This window comes from Mus caroli, chromosome 6 (genome assembly GCF_900094665.2).
Source record: "Mus caroli chromosome 6, CAROLI_EIJ_v1.1, whole genome shotgun sequence".
Taxonomy (NCBI): domain Eukaryota; kingdom Metazoa; phylum Chordata; class Mammalia; order Rodentia; family Muridae; genus Mus; species Mus caroli.
This window is the reverse complement of record NC_034575.1, coordinates 82,047,615-82,057,331: the sequence shown is the minus strand read 5'-3', so window position 1 is coordinate 82,057,331 and position 9,717 is coordinate 82,047,615. Positions and strand designations below refer to the sequence as shown.

Genomic DNA, 9,717 nt, shown 5'->3' with positions numbered 1-9,717 from the left:
GGGAAGGTTTCCCCATGGAAAATGGTACAGCTCTGTTCCGGCAGGGGAAGGTTTCCCCATGGAAAATGGTACAGCTCTGTTCCGGCAGGGGAAGGCTTCCCCATGGAAAATGGTACAGCTCTGTTCCGGCAGGGGAAGGTTTCCCCTGTGAAAGTGGTACAGCTGGCAGTCAGGAGCCAAGGAATACCACAAAGTCACATTGCACAACAAACCTCATGCAAGAGATTTATTGGGAAGGGAAAATCAGTTGGCTGCCTCTGCTCAGGCAACAAGCAGTAGGGGACTGAGCAGAAGGGAGGGTTTATACAGGGTTTCTGGCGGCGGGGGTGAGGTGGGGGACAGAGCTTTCCAGGGTGGTCTGTCATTGATAGAATTTTTGTGGTAGAGATATTTGGCTCAGAAGCAGCAAAGTGAGAGAAACTAGTAAGACAATGAGTGAGGCCAAAAATGGTGGTCCTTTCTCTAGATGTTTAAGTTTGGCCCTAATATCGGAGAAACTCTGGAAGAAGGAGTTGTTTTCCATCTGGGGTCTCTGAATCCAGATTGCTATACTGTAAGACAGGTGTATTTGTAAGGTGGTCTAAAACTTGAGACAGGTTTTCATGTTTGTCCTGGATGATCTCTTGGGGCTCATTTGGTTTGTTTGTTTGTTTGTTTTATAATTGACCACCTTGTGGAGACTGGGCAGGAGGCAATTTATAAGTTAAATATAAATTAAATTTATAAGTTAAATATAATATAGCTAAAATGCCCCCAGAATTTTGTAGTTCCATTCTGAATCCCTGTCTGGTTCTTTGTCAGCCCAGACTGGGTGGGCAGCATTAGTTTGGTGGATTTTGTCTACATGTGCCCTAGGCTGGCCCCAGACCTGTCTATGCTGGGGGAGAGAAGGTTGCGGGTGAGGATCGTGTAAAAATCATGGAAAGTGAGGCTGATGACACTGGGACTCTTTAATAAAAGAGGGATTAGTGGTGTGAGACCCCAACCTCTCCTCTACCTGAGAGAGATCACTTAGTAAGGAGACACAAGCTCTTACCATGCCATCCACCCCAGCAACCCCACCCCCACCCCTCACAAAGGGAGAACGGGGGAGAGGTTAGGCCGGCTATAGGGGGTGTAGAGGAAGTCCCATGATAGAGCTGAAGAAGCTGCAGGATTATAGCCCTAAGGGTGGTGGGATGGCGGCAGGTGAACAGGGCAAGCCACAGCCTTAAAGACCGTGGCTGGGGTCACCTCTCCTTCCGGACACCCAGGGGTCACTTCGTCGGATACAGGGAAATGTTTACACCAAAGAAAGTGAAGCTTACCTAACTGCAGCTGGTGGACAGGGTGCTGAGCGATAGGTGAGTCTGTTGTGGGTGGACTGGACGACTCAGACCACTAGGGGGAGCAAGNCACCAGGCGAGTCTATCCGAGTCACAGCAAACGTGTGTTACAGCTCAGCTCCAGTGGGGAAGGTTTCCCCAATACAAGTGTAGCAGCGGGAAGCCGAAGACAAAAGGCTCTGCTTTGGTGGCGAGGTGACAAGAAAGGTTTCCCTAGCCCTTTTACGGTACAGTACATAGCTATCATGGCACCTGGTCTGTGACAGCTCTCAATAGAAGGGTGGCTTGATAACATTTTTGGCCGTTCAATGGGATTGTTAAAAACATTCATGTTCGCCGGGCGTGGTGGCNCACGCCTTTAATCCCAGCACTCGGGAGGCAGAGGCAGGTGGATTTCTGAGTTCGAGGCCAGCCTGGTCTACAAAGTGAGCTCCAGGACAGCCAGAGCTACACAGAGAAACCCTGTCTCGAACATTCATGTTCACCTCTCATGATGTTCAAGGCAAGGCATTTTCTGTTAGAGAAGATGAAAGCCCCAACCCAACCAAACACAAACACGTCCCAAACAGGAATATGTTCACAAAATATTGAACAGTTAAATAAATGGCGTCACTTTTAGTTACACTGACTGTAATCGGTGAACTTCTCTGAGGCTTTTATAACAATAATGAATATGAATATATATGCATATATATAAAGAGATGCACATCACATCATTTGGGAACATGCTGCAAATGTATAGTGTTTATTTTGTCAGGAAAGAGAATATACATGCATGAAAGTAAATATTATGAACAATGATAAAATGTACATAAGGAACACAGAGACATGTGGGGCAGCGCGGGAGGAGAATTGAACTTTCGCTCCTGGTCTGAGAAACTGAGATTCTGAGGTGGAAGCACCACCTAGCACGTCCGCACTACCTGACGTGACCTGTAGAGGGCGCAGCGGATACAAACTCCAGTTGCAGAGGAAAAACCCTTCGCGGTCCCCCCATCCCCCACCCCGGTTGCAGGCTAGTGCGCATGCGCACAAGGAAGGCTCGCGCCCAACGATCCTCAGGTCATTATTTGGGTGCTGAAGGCATGAGGGGTCAGATCTGGGTTGAAGACACCCTGCCCTAGGTACCAGTAAGCTGGAGATGTTCTGTCACTTCCAGGACGCTAGAGGCGGAGAGAGTCACTTGAGGGAGTTTCTGCTGTTCTTGCTGATGATTTTGCTACTTTGCTTACAGGTGTTGGTAATTTTTACTTTACTTCTTGCAACTGTCTGCTCCCTTTCCCAGATTTCAAAAGTCAGTAGTTTTGTCTCCACAAATAAGGAGTCGCTGAAGCTGGTGTGGCCAGACTGGACTTTCCCTGTCCCAGAATCCAAGTCGGTTAGTTTTGTGTCTAAACAAGCAGTACCTAAAAACTCCTTTCCCGGGCTTCGTTCGGTTAGCACTTCCTTTTAGATTCTCAAGTGAGCAATACCTAGAATCAGACACAACGCGCGACTGTCCTCTTTCCTTCCCCAGACTTCAGCCTAAGTCCTGCGTTTTATCTCCTGGGTATCCTCAGGTCCGGCAGCTTCCCTCGGGGTTCAGTATCCCAGTACAGAACTTGCCTGACCCTAGTGCAGAAGAGTCAGACGTTTGTCCAATTATCCACTCTCTTTTTCCTCCAAGACATTTTTTACACAAGAAACCCTAAATACAGTGAATTCTTTAGAACTGGAGTAGAGGTGGGGAGACAGTCCAGAGACCTTAAAAACTAAAAATAAACTTTAAAAAAAAAAAAAAAAAAAGGCTGGAGAGATGGCTCAGTGATTAAGAGCACTGACTGCTCTTCCAAAGGTCCTGAGTTCAAATCCCAGCAACCACATGGTGGCTTACAACCATCCGTAATGAGATCTGACGCCCTCTTCTGGTGTGTGTCTGAAGATAGCTTACTTACATATGTACTTACATATAATAAATGAATAAATCTTTAAAAAAAAAAAAAAGCCAGCTTAGCTCTGACTCCCCAGCCTGACCTGGCATGACTGAGGCTCAGGTTGTCTAATCACATAAGACCTCTGGGCTTTCTTTCTCCTGATGGAGTTGATATCAGCTGTGTGAAGAAGACTGAAACCGAAACCGCCGTGTGGCGAAAGTATTGAATGTGAGCACTTTAGCTAGTGTGTTTTAGCCAGTGACTAGGATGGTGTTTTCCTTAGTATTAATGGTTAGCATTGAAAACACAGGGTTCCCTTCTGTTTTTGTGCACAGAATCAGTCCACTTTGACCATGTTCTTTCCCACACTGCTCAGCTTTTCATCCTTTGCTTCTCCCCAGCCAAATTTTCATCTTACATGTTCATCCATGTGGATGTGTGTGCATATACATATATGTGTGTGCACATATATTTAAATGTAGATCCCCCTTGAGTTTCTTCTGTCCACAGTACTATCTCTTGTTTCCCCCTCCAGCCTAGCAGACCCACTCTTCCTCGAATACAGTCCCCATTCTGCTTCCTTGCTGGTTATGTCACCTTAGTATTTGAAGCCAGGCTGAGTTTTATCAGGGATACAGAAGTTCTGTCCAGTCCCAGTTTGGGGCATTGCTTATTGGTGGAGACTGCTGCCTTGTGTCTATTTCAGGTTATGGAAATAGGAAATAGGAAATAGGAAATGGAAATAGGGAGAGGGAAAATAGAGGTAGTTATTAGGAAGTGTAAAGGTTGAACAGCAAAAGATGGAGCAGAGAGAAAGGGAATGCCATGTGGATTGGCTTCCATCATAAAGACGCCTTCATTCCCTGAGGAGAAGGGTAACGCACAATTCAGCTAACCACAATCCAATGTAACAGGTAGAGAACCTGGCTCCAGTGGACAACGGGTGCCCCGGACCCATTTTGCTGTTTTCAGAATTCTTTTTGGAAAGGTAAGTGAAAGTTAGTTCAGAATTCTTTAAAATATCTAAATTCCCCTTGTAGGAATTTCTCAACCAGGTCATTATTCACTCACCCTTCTTTTAGTAAAATGACTATATAATATTACTTAACTGACCAGAAAAGAAACTCAGAGATCAGTAGGATCTACCTCCATGTAGACCTAGGAGAGACATCAGGGTAATGCCTTAACTGTAACATAACGAATACACTAAATTTATGCTGATGTCTTTCAGTGTGTGAATGTGTAGACTTGACAACACTAGAAACATAAATAGGACGATACTCTCTGAACCCAGAAAGGGTGTTTGCTATAGGAAATTCATTGAAAATTAGAAGTGTGAGGAAGAATGGCCATTTATAAAGTTGGTTTAGGTTCTAAGGTATACATAAATGGAACAATTTTAATGTTGATGTTCTAAACATGAGACATAACACACACACACACACACTGTATTAATCTAGTTCCTCTAGAAAAACAGAACGTGTAGAATCGGTACTTGTGTATGTATGTATCTATCTATCTATCATCTATCTACTTAAATGGATTTATTAGAATGGCTTTCTGGCTATGGTCCAGCTAGTCCAAAATGCCTGTCTACCAGTGGAAAGCCCAAGAATCCAGTTCTTGTTCAGTCCACCAGGCTGGATGTCTCAGGTGGTCTTCAGTGAGCACTGGAATTTTAAAGACCTAGGCTCTAATGCCTGTGAAGGAATGGACTTGCTAGACCAAGACTGAGCAGGAAGAGAGCTTCCTCCTTCCACGCCCTTTATTAGATAGCAGCAGAAAAAAGGTGAGTCTTTGCATCTCAAAAGATCTGGATTATGGGTGTATATTCTCACCTCAAAGATTTGATTTTAAATTGGGTCTTCCCTTGTCAGAGTATTTAATTAGAAAACATCTGTCACCAGTGTGCCTGGACATTTAAGTTTTAGTTAATTCCAGATGTACATCTGTCACCAGTGTGACCAGACATTTAGTTAATTCCAGAACCAAGAATACCCATTACAAGTGTCAGCTTGACAAACAATCATGTCCCCTTATGTCCTACTTAATTTCCAAATGAAAACAATAACCAGGACATCATTATACCTAACATGATATGACTATACCTTGTATGACCACAGTGCATTATAAATTTAGAATAAGAAACATTATCCATTGAGAGACATTCTTTTAGTATCAAGTTAAGTAAGATAATCACTGATATTCTCTTAACTGATGTTGCATGACATGACAAAAGAAATCAAGGAAAGAAAACACAAATATCTGTACAAACACATTTTAACCAGATAAGGCAGAAACACTCATGTCACTTATAATCCTCATTTCTGCAACTGGTCAATCCCCCCCCCACAACTAGTATTTATAACTACCTTCCTCTATTATCCATTCTGTATTACCTCCACCCTCTGCAAGCACCTCAGCAGGTCTTGGCTCTTTCCCTGGAGGAGTGATCCACACCTTCATTCCTGAAGCATTCCTCTGGCCCTTTGTCCTCCTGTCTAGATTAAGTCACTTTAATCTCAGGGCATGGCAGTACCAAGAGGTGCCCTAAAAGATGCCCTGTGCTCCAGACATAATCTTTCTTACCCCATTGTGGAGAGGCAATCCAACCATCATCCCAATGTCCTGGCTGCAATTGTGACCTTTATTTTTTTTTCCTGTTGAGTGTACAGAGAAGAAAGGTGTGCCTCGCTTATGCTGCTGGCACACTGCATGGGCAGAACAACATTTCCTTAAAGCCATAAGTTGTTCATTTTTAAAGTCCGCTTATAAAATAAGAACATGAGAAAATGCTAAGTCATCAGGACTCCTCCTGTGATACTCTCTTGTCTGAAGGCATAAGGTCTCTTCTTCAACCCACCAACTATAGCTGACAGGAGGTCATGATCATGGAATTTAGTGTCAACCTGAGAGGATGGAGCACTATTTCTGGATATAACCATGAGGTGTTTCTCAGGAAACCAGTATGCGAGTGCTTGGCCTCTGTGGGCAAAGTCCACTCTTAACACAGGTAGAAAGCATGCAGCCAGCAGGAGCTGCGTGAGGAAAACAGGGGGAAAAATGAGATTTTCTGCATCTCTCCTGGGACATGCATGTTCTTTCTCTGACTCTGGGCTGTGGACTTGAGCTCCTGCATCCTCAGGTCTCCTCAGGCTTCAGCCTGAGGTTCACACGAGTAGCTCCCCTGTTCTGTGTTTTTCAGATGTGAACTGAGCCAGGTACCATCATCTCAGCGCTTCTCCCTTGTAAAATGCCTGATGTAGAAAATGCCCAGCCAGATTAGCCAGTTCTCTTGAGAGCTGTGGGGCCCCAAGAAGCTACACGGAGGAGATTCAAAGGATGCTGTGGTCAGCAGGGGGCCTGACAGAGAGACTGTTCTCATGAGCAGGCCTCCACAGAGGGTCTCCTCTAAGGCAAAGCGTGGAGTATGGCAGCCCCTTGAGAACCTGTAAGGGCAGAGTGCTCCATGTGACCCTGTAGCCTGGAAAGCTGGCATCCTCAGAGGGCCTGGGAGAGCATCTGGTGTACTGACCCACAAAAGTCAAGAGTGGACAGAGCTCCAGACCCACTGGGACCAGTCACTCCTTTTGTGCTTATTCTGAGCAGAACTGAGCATTTTCTCCTGAACTTCCATTGTATTTTACAGGTGAGCAGGCTGCCCAGTACACAGCCTCACAGCTGGGGGAAACTGGCTCTCGCCTGTATCTGGAAGTGTGGGGATGCTGACTGCACAGGCTCATAAATGCAGTGAGGACCACTTGTACATAAGGCTTTCTAAGTCAGGTACCAGTGGTGACTTACCTGGTTTCTTAGTTTGGATTCATTGCTTCAGACACCATGACCATGGCAACACTTATAAAGGCAAACATTTCACTGGGGCTGGCTTACAGTTACAGAGGCACAGTCCATTGTAATGGTAGGAAGCATGGCAGCATCCAGGCAGACATGGTGCTGGAGAAGGAATGAAGAGTTCTACATCCTGATTCAAAGGCAACCAGGAAGAGACTTTCTTCTGCATGGGCAGAGCCTGAGCATAGAAGGAGACCTCAAAACCCATCCCCACAGTGACACACTTTCTCCAACAAGGCCTCACCTACTAATAGGGCCAAGACCCATGTGCCAAGCATATTCAAACAACCACATTGCACTCCCTGGCCTCCATAGACTTGTCAAACATGTGAATTTATGGGGGCCATACCTAGCCATAACATGATGCAAAATGCATTTAGTCCAATTTTAAAACTCTCCACAGTCTAGAACAGTCTCAACAATGTTTAAAGGTCCAAAGCTCAAAGTTTCTTCTGAGATTCATGCAATCTTCTTAACTGTAATTCCCTATAAAATCAATCAAAAGCAGATCACATACTTCCAACATCACAGGATATGCATTACTGTTCCAAAATGTCATAGCAAGGTAATAGTGGGTCAAAGCAAGACCAAAAAATATCTGGGAAAACTCCAAACTCCGAGTCTCCACGTGTGAGGTAAAGGACTCTTCATATCTCTCTCCCTCTCCTTCCATCCTTGTTGACTGCAACAAGCTTTGTTCTCTTGGCCTTGTTCCTGGTCAGCAGCTTTCCTTGACTGTTATCCCATAGCTCTGGGATACCCAAAGCAACTTCAACTTCACAGCTCCTTGATCCATACTTGATCTTTTGAGCCTCACCATAGGGCTTACATCACTTCTCCGGCTCTGCCCTCTGTAGCACTCCAAGCTCTGGTTGATCCACTCTACTGCTGTTTCTGTTCTTGGTCACCCTATGGTACTGGCATCTTCAATATGCTGGGGTCTTCCACTGCAACTAGGCTTCATCAATAGCCTCTCATAAGGCTCTCTTCATGGTACTGAAGGACCCTAAGGGGTTTCCCAATCTCACACCCTCCTTACAGTTTACCCCTCCTGCCTGGAGTCAAGGCTAGGCCAAGTTCCATTCTCCACCCACAGGAACATTCTTGAGTGAAAAATTCTCAGAATGCACTGACAATTACCTGACCCTCTAGAAAGTCCCAGGTAGAGTTCAAATACTTGTCATACTTGCTAGCCAATAGATTTAAAGGTCAATATGCTTAACCAATAAGTTTGAACTGTAACCTTGCTGATATAACCTGTGCCCCTAAAAAGTATAAAAACTACTTGTAATAGCCATTCAGGGTCACCTTCTAATCACTTGCTTCAAGGGAGTGATGGAGGGGTGACCCCTAGTGCACCGGACAATAAACCTCTGGCTCTTGCATGGCTCTGCTTCTCGGGGTCTCACTCAGGGGCATCTCAAAGTAAGTACCACTGACCGACGGTGGGGTGGGGGTGGGGGTCTTACAGTACCAACCCTTAGCTTCTTTGCATGACCCCTTCAGTCCTGGGCTGTCAACTGCAACTGAGGCTACAATTTCACCAATGGCCTTTCCTGACCTCTCACAATTTCAAGCCTCAGCTGCTCTCCATGACCCCTTCATGCTTTCAAAACATCAAGTCCAGCTGTAGCATGAGGTGCAACCTCAGTTATCTCTGGAAAATATTTTCTCTGGGCTCTCAGAAAACTCTCCCCAGAAGATTTCACTTCAGTGGTACTAGTTTCTTCTTAATCACTGCTAATTTCTTAGCTCCAGCTAACCAGCATCAATTGTCCCTTCTACTCTTGACTCTAAAGTCAAAGCCACATGGCCAAAGCTGCCAAGTTCTTCCGTTTACTGGGACTAGAACAGGAACCCCTTGTTCTATTATGACCAAGCCAGCTCAGTCAGTCAACAGGTTCTCCAGGGCAGGAGCAAGGATTTAAAAGAAAAAAAGACAATTAGACAACATTGTAGTCTGCCCCCAGCCAGTTCTGAAGCTGAGGCGGGTTTATTTTTCCCAATCTGCTTTTATACCATTTTAATTACATGCAAGTAATAAGGTCAAGCAGTACGATAAAACACAAATAGTCCAGGAACAAGCAAGGCAATGGACAAGTCCCAAGGCCACTTTTTCTAAGGGCTTATCAGGATGACCAAGATATCTGAGCCTACTTCCCTGTCCTAGCCCAAAGTCATATTCTTGCCTGAAGTCTACTTCTTTGTTCTAGCCCAATGTCAGATTCCTGCCTGAAGCCTACTTCCTTGTCCCTGGCCCAATGTCAAAATCCTGCCAAGGGGCCCCAAAAGCTCTCCGCACTATTACATCCTTTAATGCTTAAGCTTGGCTGTCCTGTAACTTGCTCTGTAAACTGACCTTGGACTCAGAGATCTACATGGCTCTGTCTCCTGAATGCTGGGATTAAAGGCGTGTGCTACCATGACTGGGCCCGAGCTGAGGCTTTTGTCTCAGCAGCTCTGTGCTGCCCTGGAGACTTTAGGTCAGCCCCAGAGACAGGGAAGCCCCACACCGAGGATGCTCTTTCTTGTCCCAGTGCTGACCGATGTCTGATATTTGGTGTGCTTCCTCGTTTTCTCCACAAGGAGTCCAAAGGAACTCCAGAGTGAGTAAGATGTACAGAAAT

The 9,717-nt window shown here is 45.4% G+C and overlaps 1 long non-coding RNA gene across 1 annotated transcript in view; it reads left to right on the top strand.

The window, feature by feature from the left end:
* The first annotated feature begins 2,380 nt into the window (after positions 1 to 2,380).
* Positions 2,381 to 9,717, top strand: part of LOC110295559 — a 9,722-nt gene continuing 2,385 nt past the window's right edge. Inside the window, exons 1-2 of the long non-coding RNA XR_002378096.2 lie at positions 2,381 to 2,561; positions 4,153 to 4,226. This is a non-coding gene — a long non-coding RNA (uncharacterized LOC110295559). The remainder of the gene's footprint in view (positions 2,562 to 4,152; positions 4,227 to 9,717) is intronic.